This window comes from Pelecanus crispus, chromosome 1 (assembly GCF_030463565.1).
Source record: "Pelecanus crispus isolate bPelCri1 chromosome 1, bPelCri1.pri, whole genome shotgun sequence".
NCBI lineage: Eukaryota > Metazoa > Chordata > Aves > Pelecaniformes > Pelecanidae > Pelecanus > Pelecanus crispus.
Window position 1 is genome coordinate 3,061,727 of NC_134643.1, and position 20,788 is coordinate 3,082,514.

At 38.0% G+C, this 20,788-nt stretch overlaps 1 protein-coding gene across 3 annotated transcripts in view; it reads left to right on the plus strand.

Moving 5' to 3' along the window:
* LOC104036152 (MICOS complex subunit Mic19) overlaps nucleotides 1-20,788 on the plus strand; it is a 162,691-nt gene that overhangs the window by 72,934 nt on the left and 68,969 nt on the right. The gene's annotated exons all lie outside the window — the stretch shown is intronic.

Consider the following 20,788-nt stretch of genomic DNA (forward strand, 5'->3'; position numbering starts at 1 on the left):
AGAGTGCATTTAAAAGTGAGTCCTTCAGTCTTACTCTATGAGTTCCACAGGTATCTGGGAATAGATTGAAAATATACGTAGCTTTGTTCATTTTACTTACTATAAGAAGTCTATATTGATTTTTCTGTCGTTACCAGAATAGTGTGTAAGCACCTCATGGAATATTATGAGGAAGTTCCTGGACTGGAATATTTGTAATTTTTCCAGTTTATATTAAGCTTTTAGATAATGCATACACTTTCTCAGTCAAACTTAACAGAGAGATTTTTAGACTAATGAGTGTTTTGTGGTTTTAAATGTCGTGTGCTTTGTCAGTGGGAATTTCTTACTTTTCAGTAATTTAAAAAAAAAAAAAACGAAACAGCATTATAAAAATTGAGATTGCTTGGAGATAAAATCTGTTGGACTACAGCATTTTTTAAATATGGAATTTTAAAGTTGGATTTAAGTCAGATTTTCAGAATTATAGATAACTAGCTCTGTATTCAGATGTTCACGTTTATCTTGTATAGTGTGTGGTGCTTCTGAGCACATTACTTGTGTATTTTATTGAAATGTGCTACATTTTCTGAAAACCTAAATAGCTGAAATTGTGCTTCACTTAGAGTTGCCTCATTTGCTTTTGATAATGAAAGTATAAAATGTGATATTCCTAACAGGTAACAGTCTATTCAGATGAGTGATTCAGTAGAAGAGTCCAGGACTCGCATTTCCCTTTCAGTAGCACCGCTGGATTGAGCAGGAATCCAGAGAGTGCTGTTAGGAGAAATTATGGTTCAAGTTCAAGTTTTGATAGTGTGAGCTCATCCTTAAACTGATAATTGAAATACCGTAATTTTCTTCATTTTTCTGCGATGAACCGGAATATTTTCAGAAAGAATCTTGTTTCTGACAATTTTTCGTGTTTATACTCCTATGCAGAATACAGTGCCCGACACCTCACTGATACCACTGGTAGAACAGTTGATACTTCCGTGTGATACCATTTCAGTGTATTTACTGTTGAAGTTAAAATGATGGCACAGATTTTTTTGTGTGTGTGTGTTCTTCAAAGTATTTTTGAATAGGATTAGTGGGTGTTAGTAACATAAGTATCACCTTAAACTTGTTTTGCAATAAAGGAGCAATCAAGTAGTTTTGGTCTCTTTGAGAGAGAATGGGGGTGTAATGATCTCTTAAATTTTATTTTGTTATTACCTACTCCTTTAAAACATTTTAAACTTTGCAGATTGGATAAAATATTGCAGAAAATAGTTTATAGAGAATTAAATTCATGGTACCGTGCCAGGAGATTACTTTGACTAGGAACTGTCCTCTGACAAATTAGCGATCGTTCCCTTTGTGTAGTACATTGCAGAAACAGCAACCGCCATATTAAATCTTAATCAATAACAATGTTTCACTAATTACAGGAGCGAGTTTATATATTGGATAAATTGCTGTTTGTAAATGCTGTATTATATTAACTAAAACAGCTAATTACCAGCAGCAGAATAAACATAAGGTTTGCTAAAAGCTTCCATCCGTAGCTTGGAGCAGTTGCTGCTGCCTAATATTTCAGTCAATGTGGAAAATAAGGTAATGACATTATAAATACATTTATAATGCAGGACAATTTCTTCTAAAATGCATGTAAGTATTATTGCTTTACTATGAAATATGATTTATTTAATGCATTTCAGCCCCCATAATATTAAGATATAATTGAGATGGGGGGGAAAAAAATTGCATGCAGTCAGAGTCTGCATGAAAGTGAATCATGGTCTAAATTGCTTGTAATTTTAAAGGCACTTAGGGGAATCGTGAAATTTATATAATGCAGTCTTTGGTTTAAAAAATGTGAAGAAAACAATCGTCCAGTCTTTCAAGTTTTATTTGAGTTCAGATATTTTTTGTATGCTAATGAAAGTCTTGCTCAGAATGAATAAACAGAAATGCTAAAATTTTACACCCATATCACGATTAAGAAGTGGATCCAGATCTGTTGAGAGACGGACATTTAGAGTGAATATTCAGTAAAATAGCAGACGGTAGTGTGTAAGTTGGGTAGAGCCACTAATACAGCCGTAGGAAGGGAATGAATGGTAACACAAATGATGCCGGTGATCCTAGACGGGAATCATTTAAACGGGGCTGGGAATTCTGGCGATCATTGCTTTCAGAAGACTGAAAATCACAGGTCTCGGCTTTATGGTTTAATTACCTGCTAAACAATTGCTAGGGATTTCACTAAATCACAAAGCTCCCAAACAAGTAACACCAGTAACTGGAGCTATGCCTGAGCAGTTCCAATTTTCTTGATAATGGCCACCACACTGTGTTTAGCCTAACATAAACTGTCAGTTTGAGAGAAACTGGTAGTGTACATTATCCTCAAGCATGTGTTTTGGTCCAAAGGTGTAATACGGTATTCGTAGTAACCCATACTTCCGTGGCGAGATTCACTGTATCTCAGTAGATGATAAAATTAGTGCCTGTATAAGAAAGCATTTTTATTTTTTATGATATGTAATAATTAAACTTCTCTTGAAGAACTGACTTCATGCTTTTAAGACATCTGTAATTTCTTCTGTCAAATATATTAATAATTCCGTAGAATATAAATCATATACCATTGCACATAATTTCAGTTGGCAGCCAGAATATCAAAGAGCTGAAGCTGAAATGAAAAGTCAGTCGACACCTCATCCCTATCATTTACTGCCTGGACAGTCTCTGGTCTCTTTGGCAAACATTTTCTTCTGGATCCACTAACATCGGTGGAGAAAGTTACGGGCTTCAGCAGCTCCTCATCGTTTCGCCTTGCTAGAAGTGAGTGTCCCTCACGAAGGCCTAGTAGCAGTTCATGTGAATGCTTCCCTAATTTGCTTCGGGCAACATCTATTTGCTGAAATAGTTTAAATGAATGGAGTGAGCTAAACTGATTCCCTCGCTGCTAGATTCACATGAACAACTCCGTAAGCACGTCAGTGGGATCAGTAACCTTTTCAGTGGGAGCAGCTGCACGTGGAAGATGATGTTGAGTCTCATTTGACCCAAATTAATTTAAATCTCTTTGAATGATTAGTTACTTTGTCTGTAGTACGGGCTGGAAAATTCTATGAGCCTTTCTAATATTAACTCCAGATTACGGGATGTAATCGCTTTTTTAATAAAGGGGAACTTGGAGGCTGGCAAACTGCATTGGTTTTATTTTGTTTGATTAATTAAAAAGCATGGTAAGGATGAATAATAAAGAACTGGTAGCTTGACTGAAACGCCATGACTCCCTTGCCTCTGTATACTTCCTGTACGCTGTTGCCAAGAGATTTGGTGAGGGTTGATTAAAATAGTTTGAAATAAGGCACTGTCTATAGAAGTTTGAAGTAATTGGTATAAGTACTTTTATTAATAAAGAGAGCTTCCACAGAATGAATTCTATCTTGGAGGCTCTCAAAGGGCTTTCACAAGTTAAATATATAATTAGGATTATTATCTCACACTATTCACAGATGTTTTTTTTTTTTTTCCTGTGGTAGAACACAGTAGCAATTTATGGTGTGAAGATCTACTGTATGAAATCTTGCTGTGAAATGATAAAAATACAGTACTAGTATTGTTGAAATTCAGTGTACCAAGATGACTTAGTGCTAGACAACAGAAAGAGGAAGACCAGTATAAGCTCAGCCTAAAATGAATCAGCAGCATGAGTTTAGACAGGCAAGGCAAGCATTGCTGTCAGAATTGAGGACATTGAATTAGCATCCATTATGGTCTGCAATTTTATGTGGAACTTTAATGACCTCTAGTCAGGGCCTTAACTATATCTAGAAGTAGGAACTGCAAGCCCATCGCTTTTTAACATAATGCTGCACTGGGTAGCTGTAATTTTGTGTTATGTCTGATCTGGTTTAGCAGTCGATATTTATTTGTGACCAGCTTTGTGTAGAAGCACTAGACTGAGCAGAGTCGTCGTGTTGCCACAAAATTCTTAACTTTGAGCTAGTAGAAGCAGCAGCAGCTGCAGCACGTGACAGACGATGAAATGGAAACTGGGGCCGCTTCTGGCGGTGAGTGGAGGTTGCGCCAGGGGAACTGAAACGTGAAGTCCCCTCAAAAATGCTCTGCTCTGGCTTGAAATGTTCAAAAAAGGTAAGGTTGTTCAAGGCTGATATGCAAATGGGTAATATGGTGCAGAAGCCCACTACCTGGAAGGAGGTTGTAGTGAGGTGGGTGTTGGTCTCCTCTCCCAATTAAGTAGTGATAGGACAAGAGGAAATGGCCTCAAGTTGAGACAGGGGAGGTTTAGATTGGATATTAGGAAAAATTTCTTCATGGAAAGAGTGGTCAAGCATTGGAACAGGCTGCCCAGAGAGGTGGTGGAGTCACCATCCCTGGAAGTGTTCAAAAAACGGGTAGATGTGGCACTCTGGGACATGGTTTAGTGGGCATGGGGGTGTTGGGTTGACGGTTGGACTGATGATCTTAGAGGTCCTTTCCAACCTTAGCGATTCCTAGTTTTTACTTTCATTATAAATAATCCAGCCACCAAGCCAGGAAACATGAAACTGCTACTCTCCCCTTAATTGGTTTAGTGGTGGACTTGGTAATGTTAGGTTAATGGTTGGACTGGATGATCTTAAAGGTCTTTTCCAACCTCAATGATTGTATGATTCTATGCAGATGCATGGTTTTTTTAGTCTATGGAATAAATAGTAGTAATTAAAAAAGTGGATTGTCTTTAGTAGCCTTATACAACCATTTTTTGTTTTGAAAGTAATAATACTAATAGTTTTTTGAATAGACTGATTTGGTTCTTTTTCTGTAGTCCTTCTTTGTTCTCACATACCAGTGGCTTTTCCCTCTTCTGTCCATCCTGGGGATGCCAGATTCTTTGGTGAAGGCCAGAATTGACGGCCCCTGCCCGTCTCCCAGCCTTGCTAGGACCTACAGTCCTGCCTTACAAAGCCTTGGACTTTGTGATATGCTTGATGACCTCATGATGCCTGCTGGCCAATCAGGCTGCTGTAACAGAAGTGACCTCACAGCTAATGTCACGTTTATCTGCTTCCTCTCTTTCCTCTTCCCACACGCTGCTGGAGCACTTGATGGGGACAGTCCAGGTATGGCAGCAGGAGGTTTCTTTCTCGGTGAGCAGCAAATGCTACGGGAGAAATGCAGTTGGTTGATGCCAAGGCTATTTTCCTTGGAAACCTCCACCTAACGAGCAAAGGTCTATTTAAAAGAAAATTGAAAACATTGTGTATTTCTACACTGAAACAATTTGCTTGGAAATTATTTCTAATCTTAAAGCTTTTTTTTTTCCTGTAGCTAAAAGATTTTTGTGCTCTTCAAGCCTTCAGCTGGCGGTTGTCGTGACTCCATGCATAGTAGGAAATGGGCTGCTTTTCTCACACCACCTACTCGCTCAGTGGGAGTCTTGTTTTGAAATGTATGAATGTGGCTTAACGTGGTGTGCCTTAGTGTACGAGTGTCTGTATGTGAGCTTCTCACTTTGTCGTCATTGATGCAATACCTATATACACTGACTGGGGGAAAATACAGATTTTTCTGTACTGTGTTGTGCTGGATGAAGTTGGTTTCTAAAAACAGGAGGTAGTTCTTATGCTGCATACCCAAGTGCTAGGTTGTTACTACAGATAATTTATTGTATTATACTGAGGCTCGGGTCTAAAACCCTGTTTAATATAACACTTATAGGAGTGCTTTTTTTTAATCAAATAATGGCCTTCAGAAAGATCCACTTCCAAATTGGTAATTTAGTAAAATAAATGGCCACTGATATATAAAGAAAAAACTAGTGGTTTTATCAATGTCTTCTATCACTTAGCTTGTACAATGAATGTTTTTGATCATTGCCTTTTCATTTATTAGATGATCTTTTTTTTTTCTTTTTTCCTTTGTGAGAAGCTGACACCTGCATGCTGAGTGCTTCTAAAGTTTTAATGGAAGTTAAAGGAATTGGAAGTAGAAAAAGTACAAAATAGAACCAAAATTATTGGTACTAATGGCAGTTACGGAAAAAAAACTGTTTCTCTTTCCCATCTCCACAGCCCCTAGCTGTAGTTAGTGAAACAAAATTTCATTTGTGTAAAGAATGAGATTTCTCAAATGCTGTTTAGTTTAGACCTGAAACTTACTGCTAGGTGTGAATAAATGTGAGTTCTTGGAATAATGCTAAAAATACTGAGTATAGGATATGGATTTGAAATATGTGCTAACATGCATGCATACATTTGTGTGTGGAGGAGTATTTACAAGTATTTAATTTTTTGCAGTTGCTATCTCTGTGAAATAGAAAAGATTCAAATACTGAAAATAGCTAAAATTACTGATTTTTATCTTTTTATACTGCTAGAAGCAACATACAAATATAGGTCTAGCTTCAGAGGCAAAAAAAACCCCAACCCAACCCAGTACAGTTTTCTAGAGAAGAAGGTTAGTGAGAAATACATAGGACATCTGTATAAATGCATATAGTTGGACCCATTATCTTAAAACATAAAGACTGTATTTTCTACCTTTTCCATATCATGCTTTCATGGCTTTTTTTTCCCCTGACTTTCTGTGTAATTCCCATCAGTTTGGAATCCCCCATGTGGCCATTCCCTGCAGTGCAGCAACCTCACTGCTTTAATTTTCAGAATTCATTGTTAATGTATTTTGTGAGAAATGGCAATGAGAAGGGATTGAGGGGATATAAACTGGCAGGCTTTACTTAGAGAGAAAAATACTTCAGAAAGCAAACAGAGAATGTTTTGTCTTTTTCCTGCTAGTAGTTGGGTTTTATTTCTTTTTCTGCTTAAGGGGGGAAATTATTTTGAAGCTGGAAGGTGTGATAATATGCAAAATACACCCCACCATATTTATCTATAAATAAATATTTACAAATAGAGGTATTTTAGCTATTCTTTATTGTTTAAAATGTATTTTTTTTCCTTTGGAAATTCAAGTTGGGTGTAATAAAAACAGAGTGAAAGTGACTTAGGCTAATAATATATTGTACATCAAAAAAAAAGTATTTTTTTAACAATAAAAAGCAATTTTGTCTAGCACTATGGTGAATTTGGCACATGCATGACATTCAGCTTGGCAATGTCAGTCCTGCACTAATCTCTCTCTAGATTCACTTGTACCCCCAGCACAGGTGTTTTATTTTTGTTTTATTTTTTTAATGTGCCCATAAAGAACTCTGCATGCATGCAGGTTTATTTTGTGAGTCTGGAGGTTTTCTTTCTCACAGTGCTTCTCATACAGTACAAAAAGCACAGAATTATCTGGAATTGACTTTTTCAGGCTTGTTGACTCAGTGGTTGGGGACGATGTTTTGTACAAGCACTATCATTTTCTTTTTCAGTATTATGTGTAATGGCAGTTTAATTTTAAAAGATAGTGTTGTTTGATCAGCTGTTTTCACATCTTATTAGCTCAGCAAAATTAATATTAAGGACTACACTTAATAATAAAAATTTCTTTGAGGAAACTAGACTGTAACCTTAAACTAGCGAGTGCAGATAGTGAGCTCAGATAGTAAATAATTTTGGAGACTAAGCTTCAGCAAACTGAACCTTTCTTCCATAATCATGTCTCCTGTATTTAATTTCCGTTTACATGACCTTCTATTATCATTTGGGTGTAATCCATGTAACAGTTGTCCATGTGGTAGATAATCATCTAATACCAGCTTCTGTATTTTGGAATAAATAGAGATAAATTACCATGTTCCAGACATATTGGACTTCTCACAGACTGTTTTAAACCACGTCCACAATACATCCATAGGCAGAATGGCAAACATAGTTGAAAGCTAGGAAGATGTCATCAATACTACTTTTAGTTTGGAGAGCAATCAAAATTGCTCAGAGGGTTTCTTAAGCAAGTGGCAAACTCCTGCTGTGGGGAAAGCTAGTCTTGCCCTCCCAAAAGTAGGTATCATTGGCAAGGTCAGTAAAAACTCTTCGCTAAATCGTATTGCTAAAGCTGCTTGGTAGTTCCCTCATGCAGGTTGTGCCCTGAAGTTCTCCCAGTGCCTCCAGGCCATCGGTGAGTTGAGTTAACGTAAGGTTGAGCAGATGACGGAGATGCTTCTCCTTTTTAGAAATGGTGCGGTCTTTAATGGATAGCAGAGTTATGCCCACAAAAGGTAATTAAAAAGCCTGTATAATGCAGAACCCTTGTGAAATGTCGTTTCAATTTGGTAAACAACCAAATTACTGTCTCTGGCCTGCAACATGCATGGGAGAATTTTCTACTCTTACAAATGAAGAGATGCTATCTTATGGTATAAATAAAGTCTATGTCATCATTAGGCCTCAAGTAATATGTATTTTGTTCTCCCTTTGGTTGTTTCAGCCTCTCGGTATATAAAGGTGAATTTTGATAGTGGAGCTAAAGGAAGAACATATATTAGGAACCTACCAAACTGATAATTATGGACCAAATCCTAATGTTCAGTGGTCAGATACGGTTTGTTGACTAAGACTGTTTTAGTTGAACTGATTCGTTAACTTCTGCTTGCAAGTATGAGCTCATTTGTGATGTTTTCTGCTACAGAAGAAAGGTGTTCAAGAATTGGGCAATAGCGGTGAGTTCCAGACAAAGACATAAGCTTCCATAAATATTTCAAATAAAAACTTGATAGACTTACAAAAGCCAAAAAATCTTCAGCTCCTCTTGAAGATACTAGTTTTTACCAGCCCTGAGTACAGGTTATTTCTCATAGTGCTTGAGGTTGCACTTGTGATTTTTGAGTTGTTCTGTAATACTTGTAGGACTCGACCCAAATGCTTACATTGCATTTTGGTGTGGGTGGAGAAACAGCTGGTGGTTTAAGTGCCTCAGCTTCTTGACTGCTCAGAGTGAATGATTTTTAGAGGGATACTTTTCCAGGGATGGCTACTGAAGCAGATAACCCCAAATTGCCAATTACTTTGTTTCTCAATAAATGAGCTCTGAACTTGAGGTTCAGAGTGTTTAGCACAGCTTGATGCATGCAGCCTCCTCCTAAATGTTACCGGAGCAAACAGAAGAATTGAGAATTCTGCAAAGATTTTGCAACATCACTTAAATGGGTCTTTATATGTGCAAATATTAAGAATGAAATTATTATCTGAGTTTTAAAACTCTCCCCTGTTAGAGAAGCAACTGATAAATTGCTCTCCTGCAGAAACGGGTAGTTTGGCAGCTAACAGTCACTGTACCCAAAGCTGTGCTGGTATTTCCAAAGGGTAAATAGTTGACAAAACGGTATATACAGTGCAGTCCTGACAACTGCAAGTCTGCCAGAAATGAATAAAATGTGAGGAGTAGGACTGCCAACTTTTAGCAGTTAACAGTTATTCAGAAAGAAAACAAAAAAATATTTACATAGACTCACAGAATAGCTGAGGTTGGATGGAACCTCTGGAGGTGATCTAGTCCAGCCCCCCTGCTAAAAACCTAGAGCAGGTTGCTTTCTTTTCTCAAAATTTATTTTTAGCAAGACGTCTAAGAAGATTAAAACAGTCAAAAGCTTGGTTCTGAAAAAAAGAACCCCAAACTGACCCTATATTTTGAATTACTGTATTTTCATTGGTTTATGATGGAGATATTAACGTAATCATCACTAAGGTACTACTTGGAGCACACACGACTGAGTAAAAATGGGTCTGAAAACACAAATTCTGCAAGGTACCCCAAGGTCAAATCATCAGCATATTTTAATTTTAATGTATGTCACATTACCTCAGTTGTATGTAAGAGTGAGCATTGCTTTGCATTCGCAGCATCCTTTTGTAGCAGCCTGTCAAATACTCTATTAACATAGTCACGTCATTTTGTCTTTCTAGAAATGGAAACTGAAATATGGAGAAATTAATTTAAGTTCACCCTGCTGTACTAATGGGTGGAAAAATGAAACTCTTGTCCTTCCAATTTTTAATTTTACAACATAAAAGTTTATGCTTCTGTTTCTAGTTTGATTTACTTGTTTAATCACAGTTGCATTTGAGTCAGCTACAGAATGACATATTAAGTACAACGAATATTATAACAGGCATTCTTCTTTTCACTGTGGTTTTTTTATATGTAGTGATTAAAAGTAATTTTGGGAAGCAGGAGCTTGCATTTAAGAAAAGGATCTGAGATGGGGGAAGAGAGGGCTGGAGAAAATTGTAATTTTTATTTATTTTTCACCCTCTGACTCTCCTAAACACATTTAATCCATGGAGTGCTCAGCCCTGCTTTCATCTATTATAAATGATTTTCATTTGAGCATGTCATTTTGCTTTTTCTGTTACAATGAAGATCAAAGTGACACAGGTTCACCACAAATATTCAGCAGCTCTTTTCAGTCCTGGACCTTAAAGTAATAGGATTAAGTTAATTTGTTCCTGCCTCAGATCTCTCTCAAGGCATGTGGCACTTGGATGGTTGGTTATTATTGCATGCTGAGTGCTTTGCTTTTTTGTTGTTATTTATAAATAAAAATATACTCCATAGTTCTAAAAAAAAAAATTTATAATTTGTTTAAAGCCTAAAAAAGGCTATGCTAACAAGAATCACAAATACTCCTTATTTAATAGTTTTGAGTAACTCAATTCTGTGACATAATTTTCTTTCTTCTTGAAGTGTTTAAGGAGTTTTGGGTCCACCACCAAGGATTTCGGAAAGGAGGATACCTTCACAACTGTGTTTCTTAAGGCACAGACTGAAGCAGTGTTTGGGGTCTCCCGTTTCCAAACGTAGGCAACAGTGGCATGTAGATTATCTTCTTCTGTTTGTTTATAAATAGATTAGCGAATAGATTAGTGTTTTGGGGAGAAAGGAGTAGGGCAGAGTGGAGTCAGGTTTTATGATAATGAGTTTTATTGATTCACTGCCATAATACGTTATTGCAAAGGGTGCTTGCATTAAGCCATGAGTACTAGTAGTGGGAATCGTTTAAAAATAAATGGGGAGGTAGCCTCACTCTCCACTGTGTTTCTGATATGATATTGTTAATAAGTAGATCATTCATTTTTCCAAATCTAATATTTAGAACAGTGGGTAAGGTTGTAGACATAATTTCTCTTTTAAATCTGAATTTCCTTGCCATTATGGTTTTATGACTGTATAAACCTTAGTGGTAAGATAATACAAATTATTAACCTATTCCATTGAACTTAGTCTCTTAGATGTTTTTATTCCTTTTTATCTAGAGGTTTTTTTTAATACAAGGCAATCTTTGAATTGCTTACAAGAGTAATTACGAATTTCTGAACATTTCATATCTTTTTTCCTAGCACTGAAAATATTAGAAATAATTTTACCTCAGACATCATGAGGAAAATAGCATGATTGTATCTTTCACTTCTTCATGCTGTGGGTGCATCTTAATTTAAGAAAACCCATCAGGATCTTACCAAAAACACCAATCCACCGGAAAACAAGAAAACTTCCAAGAGGCCCACCCGCAATTGCATTGCAGAAGTGTGCTTTGACAAATGGGCTTCTCAAACCATGGTTTGGTATTTGGCTGCCGATGTCCTTTGGCAGCGCCCAGCCTCATCTAGTGCTGCCAGCCGCCCTCAGCTGAAAGTTTTCTGCTGGCACTATCATCATCTCTGCCTGATTTGCTCCTTCTTGGTAGTTTTCACTGATGCCTTATCATAAATCTCATTTGTAGAGCTTGTGTAGACTGAAAAAGCTTTTCCTCATCTCCTGCGTGCAGTCCTTGAGGGAGTTAGTTGCTGGTGGAAAAGTGGAAGAGGTCGTCTTCTGGCCCACCTCCTTACCTTGTCCAGTTTGTGAGCTGCGTTACCATTCACCATGTGTTTGATTTTACAGAATGGCATCCTGCTTCTTTCCACTTGGCCTGCCCGTGTTCAGGGATGAGTATTTAGCCAAGCTAAGCCAGATATGGAGAAGCCTCTTGCAGCAGTGTGCCAGATGCAGCCGCCCTGTAGAGCTGCACAGCTTTGTGCTCTTTCTTCCATGATACTTGGTCTACTTGGCGAGACAGGGCTTGGTTTTCATGTCTATGGAAATAGAGAGAAAATAATCTTCCTCACCTCCAGCACGAGTTTCGGTTCCCCCAGTGGTGATGGCCAGCAGTAGTTGGACATTGGCCTCAGTTCTTTCTCCGACTTGCTTTTGGAGGAACCGGTCTTCTACCTCCTCACCCACGTTCCCAGCTGTATCATGGAACTTTTAGATGGTTTGTAGCCTTCATAGGGAGGTTTATATCAGCCCTCCACTTCTTGCTGCAGGATCCTCCTGGTTTTTCCCATTTTGCCCTTAATAATTACTTCCATATTTCTTGCTTTTCTGTGTCTTCATAATTTATCACAATCTTGATCTGAGAGTAACATCTGAGGAGGCTCAGGTAGCCTGGAGCAGGAGTTTGGTTGTGACTGCAGTTTACCCAAGTCATCTCTGGTAGTTGGCCTTGGATGAATGGCTTTTTGCTTGGGAACCTGTAAATATCTGTGAGCAGAGGAATAAAGTATTTGTCAGAATTATTCCTCCCATAAATATTAGACAGAAAAGCTCAGTTATATGCAGAGAATATGTTGATAAAAGCTATTGCGCTCGTGTAGCTCAGAAGACCCTGAGTGTACCTGTGCTTACGCTCCCTGATCTGTGCGTACTATTTCTATGCGTATTATCCTTTTGAGCCTGTAACTACTAGGGTAGGTCTCTGGCTGGCTGGCTTCTGATTTTGTTCTTTTTTTGTTGTGCAAAAAATGCATTTAAAATAGATACTGTTGCCACTTTTTAGCAGTTTGGGAATGCTTGTGTTAATGCTTTGAAATTTTTTTTGGGAGCTGAACAAAGAGAAGATTAGTCGACTATTCAGTGTCTTTGATACTCCCTATTATATTAAAAACAAACCAAAAAACTCCGCAGAAGTGTCTAGGTCCTAGAATTGGTCCCACTGAATTCACTGGTAGATTTGTATTTGTAGTTAAGTGTTTTCACAAAAATGCTGATCCCTTTCAAAATTTTGTCCCCTGTTATTTAGGTACACCATTCCCTCCCTACTGGTGCTTTTTTTGTATTTCGATTTACATACATTCCTGGTCTCATTTGGAAGCCTTATACATGGATAAAACTGGAAAAAGTTTTAGGCTTCAAAAAGAAACTGCTTTTTAAGGAAGTGTCAATAAAAATTTTTCATATAGTATTTTGCAGAAACCTTTTAATACTTTACTTCTTGAGAATGAACATGTAAGGTCTTCACTGTATATTGTAATTTTTTTAGATCAAGGTAAGGAGGAGAAGGGTTTTTTTGTATATATGCATACATAAAAATATATACACACACACACACACACACACACACAAATATGTGTGAAATAATATACTTGGGGTGGGGAAAAAACCCACCTGTTTGCCTAAACCAGGTCTATTTGCTTTCCAGCTGTAGCTTTTCATGTAATTAAAAAGTCCAAATCCCTGCCTGCATTTCTTATGTCACTTAGGCACAGCTACACCATTAGTTTTACTTTAATTTGGGTATTCTGAGCATTAAATACTTCCAACATTCCCTGAAAATGTACTTGTTTGCTACTAGAATATTTATTTTGGAATAAAAATATGTTGTCTAGAATATTTCTCTAGTTCTTAGAGTAAGATAGCCTTTGGCAGCAGTAAAACTCCTAAAGGGTGAGACCTTTTTGTATAGGAAACTGTGGAATTTGGAGCGAGCAGCCACTTTTGAAGTTGCTTTCCCCCCACCCCAACTCCTGTTTTCAGGACCAAAGCTGCAGTTCAGGAGAGAACACGTCTTTATGGGGACATTGGAAAGACAGTGTCCAGCCTGTTCTTCCTCTAATGAGCTGGTGGTCAGGGTGTGGATAATTACTGCTCCGATGGTGGGATTCTGGGGCGGGGCAGGCCACCACCCTGGTGCCCAGGGCACGCTGAGCTGTTTGGGGGTCGGTGCAGGGGGGAGGGAGGAATGGGGACCACAAGTGCAGAAGCCAAGCAGAGCAGCAGAACTGCCTGATGCTAGCATGGACCTGCAGGTTAAGTTAAAAAGAAAAAAAAAAAAGTGAATCCAAAGCTTGTCTGTCTGGTTTGAATAGGCAGGTTCCAATCTGGTAATTGCTCTCTTTATTTTATCTCCAGTTTGGGGTTTTTTTAAGTCTTGATTGATGAAGTAGCTCTGTTTACGTGGTCCATGGACCATGTGTGGTTTGGGTGGTCTTGTTAGAGTTGAAAAAAACCTGCAGGTTTGTCCTAAAATCTTTTTTTTTTTTTTTTTTTGTCCCCCCTACTGTAGTAAACCCTTACAGCTTAAATTTCAGGGAAAACTGCTTTGGCCTTTTTTGTAATTGACTCTAGTTAAGTAAGAGGAGGTATGAGGCTATTTCTCCATCATTAAAAAATATCCTGCTCGCTCTGTGTTACAGGTTGAGGTTTCGTAAAAGCAAACAAGACTCTCTTTAATTTTTGTTTATAGGAGCTGAATTTATGCATCTGTGGCGACATTCTGCGTAATGTAGATTCATGCCTCCATCTCTCCTTTGGAGTGTGTCTGAGCTGGGCTCAGACTGCATGTCACCAGTGGTAACAACGCTTGCGCTTCTACCACAGTTACCTTGTCAGTATTTCAGTGCCCGAATACATTTTACCTTCTGCATGTAAATATATTGCTTCCTCCACCTATAAATTGAGACTGTGAAAGTGGAATGTGGCAGATGTCTAATAGTGCTCAACAGCATAAAGAAAGAATTGAAAAATAGGCGTCGCTGGAGATTGCCTATTGAATTTGGGAAGGTAGATTACAGTTAACAAAGCTGACATTCGGTGAGGGGAACGAGGGAACCCAATTTTTGCGGGAGGACTTTAGACATTTCACTGACAGGCGGTTAGGATGCCTGTACTACGTCCCTTTTGAAAAGTCTTGCATTTCCTTAGCACTTTGTTGAGGTACTGATTCAGTACTGACTTAAATGAAACCGTAGCGGTTGCTACAGTGCCCGACATGGACTTTGCTGGGCTGTCTCGCTCGATAACTAACTGAGCCTCGTCTGAAGTCGCTGAAATGTAGCAGGATCATACTACACGGTGATAAACGTACCAGAAGATGTCTGCGAGCATTTTCTCACATAGAAGAATTTTTTATGTAATTCCAAGTGGTCAGAGATTGCTACACAATGAGGTCTGTTATAAGAAAAAAGTGATTTCTGTTGGCAATTCTGTTCTTAAGCCTCTCCAACACTGGGCATGTGTATCGGTGTTAAATAAAGGTAGGATATCGGGTAAGCTTGAATAGCTGTGTTACCTTGCAGGTCGATGTGATATCTTGCAGATAGTAGCAAGATAATTAAATGTAATTTCATATATATATATTTAAAAAAAACCCCACATTTATATTATTTCTTGTTTTCTGTGGCGCAATAATGTTTTTCTTCTTTTGAAATTTCCTTTTGAGGTCTCTTAACCTGTACTGTATGTGCTACTCCTCTAGACTGAAAATTATAAAAAAGGAGAATCTCTTTAGAGTGGCTTTAGATGCTTGCAGTCATGAATGAAGAAGAATTAAAAAAATGTTCCAGGAAGAGCACATAGGAAGTCAATTACACATTTCTTTTCTGTTGTTTGTCTCTGAAATCTGGCTTACCTTACAATTCGCCAGACAGTGTGAGGAGGGGGGGAAAAAGCGGCTAAAACAAGGGTTCATCCCTTTCCTGAGATTTTCAGTCAATCTTCCACGCAGTCTGCCTCGATCATGTCACTGTCACTTCTGTATTTATCTGACGCCAGACCAAGGCACTTGGAAGACAAGGGGAAGTCCTTCAATCCCTAGTCCGGGTTTTCTTCCCGTTTCATTGCAGAGCAATATCTTGTTTAATAACCTGAAACCTCAACAGGGTGTCGTGTACTCTGTGTTATGAGGGATGAATAAACATTTTATTAGATCTTTTTGCCTATTTATGATCAGTCATGTTTTGTTCTGCGGAATTATTATTTTTTTTTCTTCCTCTTTAAGGACAGAGAAAAGTTGTTACTCTTCTACCATTTCTGAATTAATCTAATTTTAACAATTCTTTGCTGTTCTCAATTTCATGCAAATACCGGCGACATTACTTCTGCAAGTAGTTGGTATGTCTCTCCACGTTTAGAAAATTAAGCACTAATTCTCACTGTGGGCTAGAACAGTCTGTATTGCATGACAAATAAGGTTTGAGCATGCAGTAAAAAAACCCACTTCACAAATTCAGAGAAGAGCTTTGCTTTCTAGTGCTCTAAATGTTGGGCAGTACACAAAAGATTGTGTAAAACTGACATGTTTTAGCAACTCCCAAAATGTAAGAGGGGTTTTTTTGCCATTATTATAAAAGTACTTGGCAGCTTATATTTTCTTGAAGCATTCTATTGACTGGGATGAAACCACTTTTCTATAAAGCACTTTTAAGTGCTTGCTTTCACTTGCAGACTTTCTCACCCACAACATAAAATGGTCATGTTAAAATAATGGTATTGCTTTATAAAATGTATGGATCGTAGATCCTCCAAGTGCTGTACAGACAGCTCTCAGACTCCTTGCGAGCATCACCGACACCCTGAAAAAGGAGAAGAAAAGGCAAGGAGTTGTTTCTGAGGCTGCAGAAGGGGTTGAACTGAGGGCACAACTCGTGCTCCTGCAGCCCAGGACCGTGCCTGTTCCATTTTAGAGTCCTGTTGCTTGGCACGCAGTCAGGCGCTAGGTTGGACTTCGTTGAGAGGGAATGTCCTTCAGCCAGAAGCTGTTTGCGTTGGAGCCCTACTTCTCTTCTGCTTAAAACTATAAACAAACCAAGAGTAGTGAACATCAGGATAGTCATGATGACTGTAACATTTACATCTTTGGATGTTATAGAATCATAGAATCGTTTAGGTTGGAAAAGACCTGTAAGATCATCCAGTCCAACCATTAACCTACACTACCAAGTCCACACTAAACCAATTAAACCAATTAAGGGTAGAGTATAATAATGGATAGCACAAGTTTAGCTTATTTATTGTTGTGCCTTCTACCGCTCACATTCTCTAAAAATGGAAGAATTCCCAAAATACTTCAAAGAATGGCTTATTGCTCTTCTGCTTAAAACTATAAACAAACCAAGAGTAGTGAATATCAGGATAGTCATGATGACTGTAACATTTACATCTTTGGATGTTATAGAATCATAGAATCGTTTAGGTTGGAAAAGACCTGTAAGATCATCCAGTCCAACCATTACCCTAACATTACCAAGTCCACACTAAACCAATTAAACTAATTAAGGGTAGAGTATAATAATGGATAGCACAAGTTTAGCTTATTTATTTTTGTGCCTTCTACTGCTCACATTCTCTAAAAACAGAAGAATTCCCAAAATACTTCAAAGAATGGCTTATTGGATGTTAATTGTTTTCTGTGGTCTTTTTCTTACCTTCTTGTCTCTTGAATATATATTACATGAAATCTCACAGGTGTTCTTCCTTCCGCTAATTGTCCGTATTGCATTTGTGCGGCGCTGAATGCAGCTGAATCCTAATCAATGTCGAAGGTTGAGCTGCTCTATTTGTGATACAGCAATAAACAATAAGAAAAACCAACACGGTAGTTAATAGTTTCTCTAGTGGTGGATCATAGCGGGACGTTCTCATCCATATGGACTCAAGCTGCGCCAGGGGAGGTTTAGGTTGGATATTAGGAAAAATTTCTTCATGGAAAGGGTGGTCAAGCATTGGAAAAGGCTGCCCAGAGAGGTGGGGGAGTCACCATCCCTGGAAGTGTTCAAAAAACGGGTAGATGTGGCACTTTGGGACATGGTTTAGTCTAGTCTGTCCTTGATTGGTTTAGTGTGGACTTGGTAGTGTAGGTTAATGGTTGGACTGGATGATCTTAAAGGTCTTTTCCAACCTAAACGATTCGATGAGTCTATGATTTCTACCCAGCCCTTAGAGTGGTAATATTTGATTTTCAAGTGATTGACTTACAACTATTTAGACTGAAATTACAGTCTTAATTTATACTCACCCTTGATAGTTATTTAAGCAGCTGAAGTGTCAGAGCAGAGTGTAAGTTATAGCTGTGACCGTTTTGCCATTTTTATGTTTGTTTGGGAAGGTGAAGAGAAGAGCAGAGATGGGAAGGCAGATGCTAGAGAAGCCATTAGTATTGGTTTGCTTTGGTGAACTCTGAGCATGGATTCACTGTCCTTGTCTTCAGTGTGCTTCTCAGCACTTTTTTTCTCTTCTTCGGGCTGGAAAATTGTGCTTTTTGCTGCGTGGATTTCTCTGTCTTAAGAACAATAAGGCTAATGGTAGGAAATCTGCTGAGCAGAGAAACTCCGCGGTCTTTCTTTCTGCAGAAGTCATTTGAACCAGTTTGGCATTCTGGTTTCTGTCTCAGCAGTATTTAAATTTACTTGTTAGCTTTTTTTTTTTCCTGCTGATTAGATATTTTGTTTTGTTTTATACCTTGAGTTTCATATAACGTCGGCTCCTTACACTGTTTAGCTGTTACCAACACGCAAATGAGAGGCAGTTCTGCAAGAAGACTTCTTGAAGCTTTCTGTATGGATCTGTGTAATCCCCATATAAATTGTCATCTTGATTGTGAAAGAAAAAGGTTGGCAAGGCTTATTTAGGGCTCTTTTTCTTTCTTGGTTATGTAAATACAGCATCACAGCAGCTGACTGAAAGTGGCTGAGATTTTTGACTCGAATAATGTTTTTTTTTTTTTTTTTTTGTCTTACACCACAAGAAGCAGAGTAGTTCTCTGGAGCCATTCTGTAACATACAGGTGGTACAAAAAGGACAGGGAGTTTCCTCCTAATCTCTTATAATTTGTGCGTGACAGACAGCATTCTGACAACAGCTAAAAATATTGAAGAGGTTTACAGTCCTCAAAGGCATCCAGAGTCTCAGCTACCTTATAGGTATAGCTGCGGATGTTTTCAGAGTTAATACAAACATCTGAACTTTCTTGGATTTTGCAAAGCGATTGGCTTCACTGATAACTTGTGGCAATGAGTTCTGCAGGTTAATTATGCATTTAATTGGTTTCAAATTTGTTGCTTTTCAATTTCACTGTTCACTGAATATCTCCTCGGTCTTGTATTATGAGAAGGGAGTAAATAAGAAAGCCTGACTCACCTTCTCTGAACATTTAATTATTTTGTATACCTCTGTCATGTACCCTTCTACATACACAAAGCACTTTGGATGGTTTTGGTCTTTATGTATCTGGAGCCGCTTTCTTCTCTGAAGCGTTTGGGTTCCAGAACTCTGGGAGGTTATTTAGTCTCTGTCAAATAATGCGATCTCGGTGTGGTGCCGTCTTCTCTTTCCCCTTTTCTTCATAAATCTCTTTCTGTTTTTATTTGACTGTTGTTAGGCACAGGACAAGTTTTTATTGGCTTGCCTGCAGGAGTATAAAGTCTTTCTCTGTGCCTTTACTATCAGAATAAAAATGCTTCACGTGGCTGGTGCAGGCTTTTGCTTCCAAGTTGTATCATCTTCCGTTCGTCCTCGCTGGATCTTGCCTGTCTTCAGGCTGCCTGGGCCTTGTAACTTAAACAGCTTCTTGTGATGTTCTACATGGTCTTCATGAATTAAGATTATTTCCAGTTGCTATCCTCTCAACGTATCCCTTTTTCTAGACGAGTGAAGTCATCTCAGTTGTAAACTGCCTGAAACATGGGACATTGAGCACGTAATCTTCTCTGGTTTGATCTTTTTTACCATTTCTATCCAGTAATTTTTATTAAACCTTTGAGCATTTCATTGGATTTTATGATTATTTGCTTTATATTTTTCTTTGTGTAAGATACTGTTGAATTATTTTTGAATATCCCATTAGACAACTGTTTTATTCTTTCCTATTGCGAGAAAAATTTATAGTAAAATGCAGAACCATGTTTTTGTAACAGCCAGTCTCTGCCCTGCTATGTTAATCACTCTAAATGTTGTATCAACAAATTTACATGACAAGGATGTCAGAGTAAGGAATAGAATTGTTAGCATCAGACCCTGTCTTACATATATTTCCTGCCTCCAGTGAGTAAATGATATTTATAAGTTTGGGGTTTTTTATATGCTCAGTCCCAAATTACTAGCACACTCAGACATATACCATCTGAACTGGGCAGGGCTTTAAAAAATTGTTAAATTACTTTCATTTGGTTTTCCAGCATGGTCTTTACAAAAATCAAGTGTTTGTCTCCCTTACTGTCTTGTATTAAGTCTGCCTTTTCCATCAATTTTATGTATTTTCTGTGCTTAGAATATTATTTATTTCTGTTAGAATAATACAGACACCAGCGGAGCTTGAAGTATAATTATGTTAAACACTGCACAGATGTATAGTGAGTTCCAGGCTCTGCCCTAGAGACTCTGCAATCAAATGAAAAGAGAAATAAAAGTGCAATGAGTGGAAGTTGGACACAGAAATTCAATGACACGTGTTACTGAATTATACAAAAGAAAGATGCTCACCAATAATCAATACGTAAATCAATCCCCGCTCCTTTCAGAGGTATTCTACTCAAGGCTGTAATTCTCTTGTGGGGTTATTTCAGAATAAGTTGCTAAAACTTTAAAGAGAATTCTGAAAGACTAGCATTGTAATTTGCTAATTAACATACAAAGAGCATTAACTCTTGCTGTGTCCCCACACATGCTTCCTGCCATTTCCCCCCACTTTCCCAAGGCTTTGCTTTCTAGTTTTGCTGGATGTTAGTTTGCATTTAATAATTTAAATACGTATAGTAACTTTTCTTAGCACATAGGATTTTCACACTTAGTTAAATGCTTTAGAGATACAATGAAAAGAGCTATGTAACTGTCC